The following is a 12,107-nucleotide window of genomic DNA, read 5'->3' as shown; positions in this document are numbered from 1 at the left end:
AGAGAAACCTCTGTATAACAGAGAGCTGTCCTCAACTTCAGTAAGCTTTGGGTTCAAGCGCTGCCTCTAACTTGAGTCAGAGTTCATACTATCTGTATGACCCTGAGCAAATTACTTGACCTTCCAGTTCTTTATGCAATCTCAAAGATCAGAAACTGCAGTGTGGTTGCCAATCTGAGGTGCTGAAGGGAACTGCTGGTCCAGACGTTTTGGATCAGACCAAAACAGAATCGCAGCATTTCATAGTTGGTAGCAACCTTAAAATCATGTAATTCAATCCATAGCTCAAGATAAAGTACTTCTGTAGTTAATATACCTGACAAGTGGAAATTCAGCCTCGTTTAAAGATCTGCACTAACAGTGAATCACTATCTACTATGTGTGAGATAGACAGTTTTAGGAAGGCTTTCACTTAAAATTACTTTAAAAGTCAGTTATTTAAACTTTTATTTGAATATTTTATTTCCTGAGGGTTTCTGAATAACCAGAGCTTTACCATAATTCAGAAATTCTTAATAAGTGAAAAATGTTTTTAACATTAATTTTTATGATGGGCAGGAGAGAAAATTCTTTTTTAAAAAAAGCTATTTTTAAAAATAGCTTTAAACCCAACATTAAAAATACACAATACTCTCTTTTTTACATGGGTTTGCACTCCCTCAATATGGAGAATGTACTCTCTTCACCATAACCTTTTGCAATTCCTTCAAAGAACAGATCAGGTACCATGTCTTAACTCAACCTTTACTGATCTTCCCAGTTGTTAGTATTAATTCCCTCTTGAAACTGCTTTGTATTGGCAGTGTTGCATCCTATCAGAAGAATATAAACTCCTTGTTGGTAGCCACTTCATTTTCATCTTTATATCCTCTGATAAAGTATATTTATTAAGCCCTTTCTATGTGTCAGGTACTATGCTAGGCACAGCAGATACAAAAATAGGAAAAAGAAATGGCCTCTGCTCCCAAAGAGCTAACATTCCAAAAGTGTAAGACAAAACAAATAGGAAAGGGGTACTGGAGTAGGAGGAAACCTACTGAAGGTGGAGCAGACTGGAGACTGAACCTGAAGTGGAGAGTATGGCTGGGCCTTCTCATGATCTAGACACACAGGGGCAGTTAGGTGGAGCAGTGGATAGAACACTGAGCCTGAGTTCAAATCCAGCCTCAGATACTTACTAGCCATGTGACCCTGGACAAGTCACTTAACCTGTTTGCCTCAGTTTCCCCACCTGTAAAATGAGGATAACAATAGAAGCTATCTCCCAGGGGTGCTATAAGGATCAAATGAGATAATTCTAAAGTTTTTAGCATAGTACCTGGCACATAGTAGGCACTATATAAATGCTAGCTATTATCGTTATATATATGGAGAATCCAGGTAGGCACTCACCAATCAGAGTCGGCCACAGAATGGAATCATCCCTAGGGGGCTAGGCAGCCTGTGTGGAGGTAGAGTAGGTCAGAGGGTGAGTTCATTTTGGCTAGACACAATGTATAATGCCTTGTACATATGGAGTGCTTAATAAATGATTACTGAATTGTTTAATCCATTGTGTTTAATTGTTTAATGTTAACCTCATGAGATGGGTGGGTAGCGAAAGTGCCATTTTAGAGTCTGAAGTTTAAAATATTCACCTGCCCGAGTAATAAAAGCATACTATTTAAGAGCCAGATAGCAAAACCATACAGAACCAGTGTGAAACAGTAGAAAAAATGCTGAATTTGTGATCAAAGGCCTGAGTTTAAATCTCAGCTTTGCCACTGACTGGGCAAACTTGAACAAGTTATTTCCCTTTAGGGCCTCAGTTTCCTTATCTGTCAAATAAGCTGACTGGACTAAATGACCTTTAAGTTCCTTTCAGTTTTGAGTGTATTATCTTTTAACTTGAGTTAACTTTTTGAATGAATGAAATATAAAGATAGGCTACGAAGCTGTGAATAGGTCAGTCATCCTGAAAAGCAAATAGGAATATACCCAAACAGTCAATAAATTGTGCATACTCCTTGATCCAGTGATACCACTACTAGGCTTCTAAAGAGATAAAGGAAAAAGGACCTATAAATGCACAAAAAAATTATAACAGCATATTTTGTTCCAGCAAAGAAGTGGAAATTAAAGAGGGGGGAAGTATTTATTAACTGAAGAACAGCTGGACAAATTACGGTATATGAACGTAATATTATTGTGATATAAGAAATGATGAAAGAGACAAATTCAGAGAATCTTGGTAACACCTGTATGATACTGATGCAGACTGAAGTGAGCAAAACCAGGAGAACAACTTTATACAATAACAACACTGTTTAAAAGAACTTTAAAAGATTTAAAAACTCTGAACATAGCACTGGCCAACCATAATTCCAGAGAATCAATAATGAAGCATGCTACCCATGTTCTAACAGAGTAGTGATGGTCTCAACATTTAGAGACACACATTTTCGAGGACTAAAAAATAAAGCTACAATTGCAGGCCAAAAGTTTTTGAAATTGTAAAAGTTTTGGTTTTGTTTTGTGGCATTCTTTCCAATTGTTGTGACTATCAAATCTATTCCCCCAAAGAGGAAACTATAGCTTGACATAAACCAGTACTATTATTATTAGCCATAAATATATCTCACTTTTGAAATCCAGCAATGTCACTTGACTCTATAACTTCCTGAGACAATAAACCTACATATGCTGCATTATTTCTTTTTAAAAGTTCTTTAAACATTGCAACATGAATGAAGTTTTCCTTTGCTTGCCAACGCTCATTACCTTTTTATCATGATTCGCTTTTGTAATAATACCTTAGAGTAAAATATCTTTCATCTAAGGACCACCTTTACAAAGGTAGTGCCATCCATGTTCAGGAAGAAAACAGTATGTTAAGTGACTTCCTCAAAGTGCTACTAATTCAGTGACCAAGCAAATAACACATATCACAAGTGGAAAATATCAGACCCTCGTCCTAATCCCTAGCTTACAAATATGCCATGTGATAATTACTGGAATAAAAATGAATTTGGTTACTAGTTCTCAAGATTTTTTAAACAGCAGAAAATCAAATCAGTCTATCATTGTAATACTGGAGCACTGAAAAAACCTTGTTTAAATTACAATGTACCAATAAATTCAGTAAGTGAACAAGGTCTCTCACATTTCTCAGAAACAGTAAAGGCCAAAGATTTAATTCATAAACTTTTCACATGATGAGTCTCAAGAATTTCAACAACAGACAAAATCCAAGTTAACAACTGAAACATTAAACACAAAGGCACGTTCTTTAGAAACATCAAATATAATGCATGGTACCATTGATCTCAAAAAACGACAAACATTTATTCAACACCTACTCTGCATATACAGCACTGTGCTAGGTCCTGGGGGTTAAAATTCAGGTACAGTGCTTAGGTAGCTAGAACAGGGTCCCTGCCCTTAAGGAGCTTACACTCTAGTAAGGGGCCAACACAAATAATATAGTTCAATGGATCTATGATTTCATTCATGTGGCACTATCACCTTCCACTGGTGAAGATCACAAACCATCTAGAATATAATACTTGATATCACATGGTATCAAGAGATAATACATATAGATAGAACTTGAAGATTTGTAACATACTTTACATATATTATCTCATTTGATCCTCACAACAACCCTGTGAGGTAGGTGGTGGGGGTATTATTATCTCCATTTGACAGATGAAGGAGGTGAAGCCAAAAGTGGTTGCTTGTTTACAATAACACACACAGTGGAGTGGAATGAAAACCTGGGTCTCTCCTGGAACCAAATCCGGGGCTCTTTCTTTTATTATCATGCTACCTCTCTAACAAAATGCTATCTAAATCTTGAAGAAGAAGATTGTGGCCAACCAGCTAAATCAGGAAAGGCTTCAAGAAGGCAGCACATGAATATATGGGTTTTTAAATATGAAATGCAACATCTTTATAACACTTTTAAGATGTAATTGTGCACGTTGTACAGAATTAATCAACTAGATTTCTCCTTTTTTTTTTCTAGGAGCTAATTATTAACAAAGGTCTAAAGGCTGGAGTTGGACCCTACTTTGATTTTCAGTTAAAATGGTACAAAAGGCACTCAGTTTCCTTGGGGACTAATTCCAGCACATTTTCTGTACTTGGATACCTGAGGTAAAAATTCATCTTCACTGTCCAATCCAAATCTACCTATAGGAATCAATAAAAAAAAACAACAACCATATAACATGCTTACAGCAACACAGGACATGTCCTTAGAGAACACATGATCATCTACTAAAAGGTAGAAGGCCATTTAATGCCAACCCCTTTTTTCACAGATAAGGAAACTGAGGCCCAGGGATGTGAGGTGCCTTGCTCAGGGTCATACAGGTATTTAGCAGAGTCAGGATTCAAGCTCTGGTGTTGTCTCCAAATCTTGAGCAGAGCTCTCACATTTAAACCTGAAAGGAAAGCTCCTAGCTTCTGTGGAAGCCAAACGCATTCCCAACAACTTAGCAATGTTTACTATGAGACACTCCCATCTACACTCACTGTACAACCCCTCTACCCAACTTTATTTACTAAAGCTTCTAGGGAGTCACAGTTTCCTAAAAGATGACAACATTAAAGTCCTTATCTTCACTAGAACGTGCTCACAAATGACCCCGAAACAAATTATTTCCCATTCCCGATAGGAGCTTCTTTTACAGGCTGTATTTCAAAAATAGTAACACCTAAGACCCTTTATTCCAGCAGTCTTTGGAGAGGGCCTCTAACCTATCCTTCCAGTTGCCCCCCAACGTAAGGGTACCAGTTTGCCTTGCAAATCTAAGAGAAAGCTCCAGCACAAAAGCCCCCCTCCCCCTACTCTCAGCTGTCCCGGGGTGGGGGGCAGAAGCCCCACTTCCCAGAAGCCCCTGGTACAGACACCCCCCCCCGCCACCGTCTGGCCCCCATTCTTCCAGCAGTCCCAACACAAGACCCAGATACTTCTCCTTCAGGCAGGCCCCCACTCCCATTCTCCCAGAGGCCCCCGGGGCAGGCCCTCCCTCTCTCCCCCACAGTCCTCATCCCTCACCCCTCCCCCAGCCCCGGAGGGGGGCGCCCCGGGCCCAGGTCTGCCTGCAGGCCCGCCGGCCTCCACTCACCCCTTAGCCCGGGAGGCGGAGGAGCTCCTGCTGCCGCTCCTCCTCCTGCCGCTCCTCCTCCTCCTCCTCCCCCCCACCTCCGCCCTCCTCCCGGCCAAGGCTCGGCCTCCTGCCCGGTCCCTGCCGGGCCCCACAGAGGCTCCGCTTCACCTAGTCCCCCACTCGGGCCGCCGGAGCCCACTGTCCTGCATTGACCCGGAAGCAGCTTCCGCCGCCCGACAACAACACGTGACCTCAACTCACGTGTCACGTCCGCTGCGTGAGCGAGGGACGGGGGGAGAGGGAGGAGTGAAGAGAAGGGACTCCAGGAGGGAAGGAAGCAGGGAGGGGGTGTTTGAGGGAGAGTTTGACGTGGCGGGAGGGAAGTGGGGAGATGAGGAAGGAGGAGAAGGGAAAGGGAAGGAGGACTTAGGAATGTAGAGAAATGTTGAGGGAGAGTGACGTAACCGCCTCCGGTTGCCATGGTGACAGGGAAGCTTTACAAGCACTTGTCTCAGCCAGAGCCAAGCCTTGAGCCAACCAGGAGTCAAGGACCTCAACCTACCCTTTGAATTTTGTGTGAGGGCGTCGTCAAGTGGGATGGGGTTCGTGAAAATTTATAGCATCTTAAAATCGGAAAGGACCGAAAGTCAAGTGATAGGGGACAGAGCTCAGAATGTGTTTAAATACTGTCCCTTCCACTTGTGTTGTGACCTTTGGGCAAGTCTTCTCCTCCTCCTGACCTCCCTGGTTTCATTTAATTCCCAACTAAAAATACCACCCTCTGCCAGAAGCCTTCCCCCACCACCAAGCATTCCAGTGCTTTCCCTCTTCTAATTATCTTCTGTTTTGTATATAACTTGCTTTGCATATATTTGCCTATTGTCTTCCCTGTTAGAGTGTAAACTCCTTGAGAGCAGGGACTGTCTTTTGCTTCTTTAGTATCCTCAGTGCTTAGCACAGTGCCTGGCACATAGTAGGCACTTAATAAATGTTTATTGAATTGAAGGTATTGTGCTAGGTAACTTCTGGGAGCCTTGACAAGTCAGAAAAATCCCCTGATGGATCACGTTGTGGTTCACAGATAGTACAGCATTCCCCAACATATGTTTTCTGTTTTGGATCAGTTTACCCACTGGTTTATATTTTGGAATGTGTTATGTATGTCAGTGTACTTGCATTATTTTTCTGTCTTCTTATGTGGTGTCTCCCTGCCTTCCTCCCCCCATTAGATTATAATTAGAATTATCTTTAAATATTGAAGGACTGTCACAGGGTCTTAGGCTTAAAGCTGGAAGGAATCTTAATAATATTAATATCTAGCAATTACATAGTGCTTTTGCTTTCAAATATTATTTTATCCTCACAACAACCCTGGAAAGTAGATACTATTATTATCTCCATTTTAAAAGTGAGGAAACTCAAGTAGATAAGGGTTAAGTGACTTGCTTTGGGGTCCTACAGTTACCTGAGTGTCCAGGGTAGACTACAACCTCAGGTCTTCCTTATTCCAGGTTCAGCACTCTAACTATTGTACCATTAACTCAAGTTCATCCCTTTCATTTTACAAATGAGGAAAATGAGTCCCAGAGAGGTTAAGTGACTTGGTCAGGGACATCCGTGTGTGGAAACATAAGTAGATTGACTTTGGATTGCTCAAATTACAGAAATATGCATGTTGGATGGAAGTTAAAGAAAAGTAGATTTCTGTTCCCTCTAAAGAATACTGTCTTACAAATTCCTCTTCAAAAAGAAAGAATAACCAAAAGGAGAGAGGGAAGGATGTTGTAAGTAAGTAAGTAAATAAGATGAATGAGGATCAAGAGAGGACCAGGTCAAAATTGGCAGTATTAATTGGGATCTCACTTAGGACAGATGGCTAATTGTGCCAATGTAGTCTCCTTGAGAAGTAAAAAAAGACAGTATGAGATAGTGAGAGAAAGTTTAATTTTAAAAAAAAAATAGCTTCCCAGCAATTAGAGCTGTCCAACAATGTAATGGGCTTCTTCAAAAAGTACTGAGGTCTAGTTCAGTGAACAACTTCAAGCAGAGGCCAAATGATTATCTATAAAGAACATGACAGAAGGAATTTTTGCAGTGTATGAGAGCTTGGAGTAGAGGATTTCTGAAGTCCTTTCTAAATTCAAGGTTCTCTAATTCTCTATGTCTCCCTCTCCCACACTATAATGTAGTGTTGACTGGATTTAGGAGACACTCAAGTTTGAATCTCAGCTTTAGTGTTTGCTAGCTGGGTGACTATGAATGAGTTGTAACTTTGAGCCTCTGTGTCTTCAACAAATAATATACATTCCCATGAGGTAATTGGAGGAATAAAATGAAACCATTTATGTCAAGTACTTTTTAAATATCTAAGTGCCAAAAAATGTTAGATATTGTTATATGGTGGTGTCACAATATCAAGGCTGATCATAGTTGTACTTGCTCTTAGTGGAACTCAGTTGCTTTTCCTCTGGTCAATAGGAGGTCACATACACATACACTTTGAGGGAAATAAGAGAAAGTTTAATCCAGGAAGGGCATTTATGAGTAGGTAGTAAAATATAAGCAGGAATGCAATGCATTTATATGAAATTAAAGCACATAATTGTGAGTGTGTGCCTTGCTGTTGAACCCAAATACCATCTCCTTTAAGTAACTTTCCCTGAGCACTCTATCAGAAGTGATGGCTTTCCAACCCACTGAATTCCCATAGACCTTGTCTGTATTACATATGGGGCACATCAAATAGTATCCCTTTTGAAGTTGTTTGCATACACGCTTTGTCTTTTCTAGTAGACTATGGGCACCTGTCGGACAGAGATTGTGTTTTGTACCTCTTTTTATCTTTCACAACAGCTATAATAGTGCTCTGAAAAGAATTATAATAATAGCTCACACTTATAGAGTACTTATATACAGTATCTTGTTTGAGCCTCACAAAAGTGCTGTGCAATAAGTTATGCAAATATTATTATCCTCATTTTACAGATGAGTAAGCTGAGACTCAGAAATTGTGTTTTCCCCAGTGTTAGTTGGCAAAGAACTGAGTTACAACTCTAACCTAGATATCCTTGTGCCTTTGCACTATGCCAAACCACTTTCTAACAAAGTAGGCATTCATTAAATATTTGTTTAATGAACAAATAAATGATTGTATGTTCTCCCTTCACTGTCTCTAAACCTATGAACTTCTAAGTAACATTTAGCATGTGATACAACAGCCACTGTGCTTAATGTCAAGAACTCTCCTGAGCAATCTGCATATTTTATATTAAATATGCCACAAAATAACTTTGAATATCAGATAACCAACAAAGTGACTGTGTCCTTCATCTGGTCAGAACTTTGCATGTAGTTATCCCTTTCACATTTTGGGGTGGAGAGGTGAGGGGTAGTGGGGGAGGGTAATTAGAGGCATGTACCCCCACAATCTGGAAAATCCACATAAAATTTTTTGGCCCTCCCCTTGTACCAGAGAAGTCTGAATTTTTTCTTTTTCTTTTAGGGGGTGTTTATAGTACCTTATTATAAAATTTGGGTATATTTATGGTATTAAAAGATAAACTATATTGGTATCTTACAATACTACACATATATTTTATACGTTTCTGAGTTCTAAAGTTTTTGTGTTGTCTGTGGCTTCCACAAAACTCCCCCAAAAATTCCCATTTAATTTCTTATGCCAACCCATGATATATCAAAACTGCGATGGGGAAAGTTGGGATGTAGAGAGGATAACTGTACTTAATATCCTACCACTTTTTAAATTAAAAATGAAAAATGACATTTTATATTTAATTAAAATTATATGTAATAATTTCATAATCATGTGCTATAATTATTTTATTGCAAGTAGAATTTATGGTTTCTAGTGTTTTCCAGTGAAATGCTCTTTCAGTCTACATTGCTATCTTTTTGTCCTGTATAGTAGACCATGCTTCTGGAATAGAATCATAGTAGAATAGCCTTAAGTAATTGAATTAAGGTAAAAATGAAACATTTTGAAAAGTCTCAAAATTGCCACCTATGTTATCTCTCTTGAATTATTACTGGAAAGGATTTTGAATTTTTTTAACTAAATCCAAAAAAAGTCTAGCACCAATGTATTTTTCAATAATAATTAACTCAAATTACTCATCTACCAAGGTTTCAAGGCCCCTTACTAAATACTCTTATCTTATTTGCTGTTCTCTGATTTGTTCTCCCTACTCCAGTAAAATAGCTGGGTTTGCCCTATAAGCGGTGCCCCAAGCAGTCCTGGATTTTTTCTTTTTTGGTGTGCCTTTGTGCATGCTGTGTGCCCCACACGACAGGGCCTCTTCTATATTCCATTTAACATTCAAAACCCTACTAAAAAACTGCCTTGTCTGACTAACTGGATCATTCCATTCATTTCATTCCCATCATAAGATCCAATTCAAGATATATGCCCTCTACTGATGCTATATCAGTAGCTTCATGTGATAGAGTGAAAAGGATTGAGGTAGGAGTCAAGACTATCTTAGTGAAAGGCCATCTAGTCTAGTCCACGCCTGAACATGAATCCCCTTTATATGATGCCCAACAAGTGATCACTAAGCCTTTGCTTGAAGACTTCTGTTGAGGAAGAACCCACTTACCACTCCAGACAATCCATTACATTTTTAATCTAGTTTTCAAGAAGTTTTCCCTTTCATCAAGCCTAAATTTGTCTGGCTTCCACTACTTACTTTCTGTGTTCTCTTGGGCAAATCATAAAGTTCTATCTGACTCAGTCTTCTTAACTGCAAAACCATGCTATTATGAAGGTTCAATTCACTCATTCAACAAACAAGTTATTGCGCATCTATTCCTTGCATGGTTTCATATGGTTCAGTGAGATAAGAGATGTGAATTCTCTTTGAAATTATACACTGCTGTGTGTTAAATTTGATCATGTACTTTGATCCAATGATCTTACTACTAATACTGTACCTTAATGATGTTACTGTCAGGAAAAAAGGAGACCCATTCTTAAAAAAATATTCCTTATAGGTAGATATGAGTATAATCAGATGGATTCAGAACGAGCTGCACTCAAAAAATTGCCAATAATAGTTTTATGTCAACTTGGAAGGAAATTTCCAGTGCTCAATCTCATAGATCTGTACTTGACCTTGTGCTGTTTAACATTTTGTTAGTAATTTGGATAAAGGCATAGATGGAATGGTTATTACATTTGAAGATGACAAACCTAAGAGGGAGGCTAATGTTGGAGGAGATAGTCAGGGGTCCAGAATGAGCTTAAGGAGCTAAAATATAGGGGTGAATCTAGTAAAGACTGTCTTTTGATTTCAGCATCTTTTTTTTAACATCCCCTACTTCATCTTCTTCCCCCTGAGAGAGCCAACACTTAGAACAAAAAATTAAAAAGTGGAAAAAAAACCAATTGAATAAAACTAACCAACACATCAACATTCCATTCACTGTTTCATACCCATAATCTTCTACCTCTGGATAGAGGGACTGTTTCTGTGATTTCATTAGTATAGAGAACTCCTGGGTGAAGTAACTCACTATGCCTATGCAGGTGGCATTTTCTCTCCAATTTAGAAACTGGAGAGTTGCCTAAGTAACATACCCCCTAATCACACAGGTCCATGTACATCAGAGGTGAGACTTGAAACCAGGTCTTCCTGGATTTGAGACCTTCTCTTTTTCCACTATACCATGCTGCCTCTTGAAACTTGGGGATGTATTATTATCTTACATTGGGTTCAAAGAATCAATTGCAAAAGTACAAAATAGGGAAGCATAGGTACATAGTAATTTGTCTACAAAAGATCTGGGAGTCTTAACATACCACAAACTCAGTGTGAGTGGTAAAGTAGCGAGTACCACAATGACAGTTCCAGTTCCTCCAGTCTATTTCATAGAAGGTAGGCAGTGCCATTCCAGTGGTGCTTGCCACTTGCCTACAGGCACCCACATGGTGATCAGAAAAATTGAATCTGAAAGGTAGCAGGAAAAGAAAGAATAAAAGCCAAATGTATGTGCCATAGCTTGTGGTTTGTGTCACCTCCTGTCCTAGGACATGCTCAAGTGCAACAGTGTAACATGGAAACTAATAAAAGCCTTAATACATTAAGAAATACCAGTGACCAGTGAATGTTAAATGGAATATAGAAGAGGCCCTGTCATGTGGGGCACACGGCATGCACAAAGGCACACCAAAAAAGAAAAAATCCAGGACTAGGGAAGTGATAACTCTGTCCTGGTCAGGTCATATCTGCAGTGTTGTGTTAAATCTGTGTGCCATCATTTTAAAAGGATGGTGATAAACTATAAAGTGTCCGAGAAGATTGATGATGATAGTGAATTACCTGTAAATCATACCATATGATAATTGCTTGGGGTATTTGGGGTGTTCAGGGAGGACTGGCACTTCTGGTGTGAGAGCTTGCTAAGCACTTTTCAGGGCTGCTTACTCACCTTTAGTGTCCACTTGTCACCCAACTCTCACTTGTGGCTCCAAAAAGCTGTACCATGCGAAGAAGCCACACCCTGGTAAAACTGCCTTGGCAGAGGAGTTAAACCAGATTGAAGGTAACCAACAGGCCTCAAACCCATTGGCTATTTAGGGGGATGTCTACTTGGAATGGGCAGATGAGAACAATTTATTCCAATGGCCACAAAGGTAGCCGAAACAGGTACTGTGGAGCCCTTAAAGCTTGGTCAGGCATTGAAGATGCCAAGGTCATCCACTGTATCCCAGGCCATTGCCAGTCCCACTGGACTTAAATGACCCTGGAAGAGAGAGGGAGACTGACAACTTTGCACAACTCTGCCTCACTTAAATTCAATTCACTTGCAAGTCAAGACATCACCCTGTGATGTCATCTGTCCTCTTCGAAAATGAAGGAACAACATCTGGAAGTAGCTGGATAAACATTGGAGAAGACTTAGGAGGGATATGATGGGTATCTTTATTTAAAGGACGATCATGTGAAACAGGAATTAGATTTGTTATATTTGATCCCAACAGGTATAATTTTT

The 12,107-nt window shown here is 39.6% G+C and overlaps 1 protein-coding gene across 1 annotated transcript in view; it reads right to left on the bottom strand.

Moving 5' to 3' along the window:
* The window catches only part of TBCEL (tubulin folding cofactor E like), a 52,313-nt gene extending 46,991 nt beyond the window's left edge, over positions 1 to 5,322 (bottom strand). Inside the window, exon 1 of the mRNA XM_078146901.1 lies at positions 5,115 to 5,322. The gene's annotated coding sequence lies outside the window, so the exon portion shown is untranslated. The remainder of the gene's footprint in view (positions 1 to 5,114) is intronic.
* Between the last annotated feature and the right edge of the window lie 6,785 nt (positions 5,323 to 12,107).

Source organism: Phascolarctos cinereus, unplaced genomic scaffold (genome assembly GCF_003287225.1).
Source record: "Phascolarctos cinereus isolate Bilbo 61053 unplaced genomic scaffold, phaCin_HiC Scaffold_726;HRSCAF=1367, whole genome shotgun sequence".
NCBI lineage: Eukaryota > Metazoa > Chordata > Mammalia > Diprotodontia > Phascolarctidae > Phascolarctos > Phascolarctos cinereus.
Note: the sequence above shows the minus strand (reverse complement) of the source record. Positions and strands in the feature narration are given on the sequence as shown.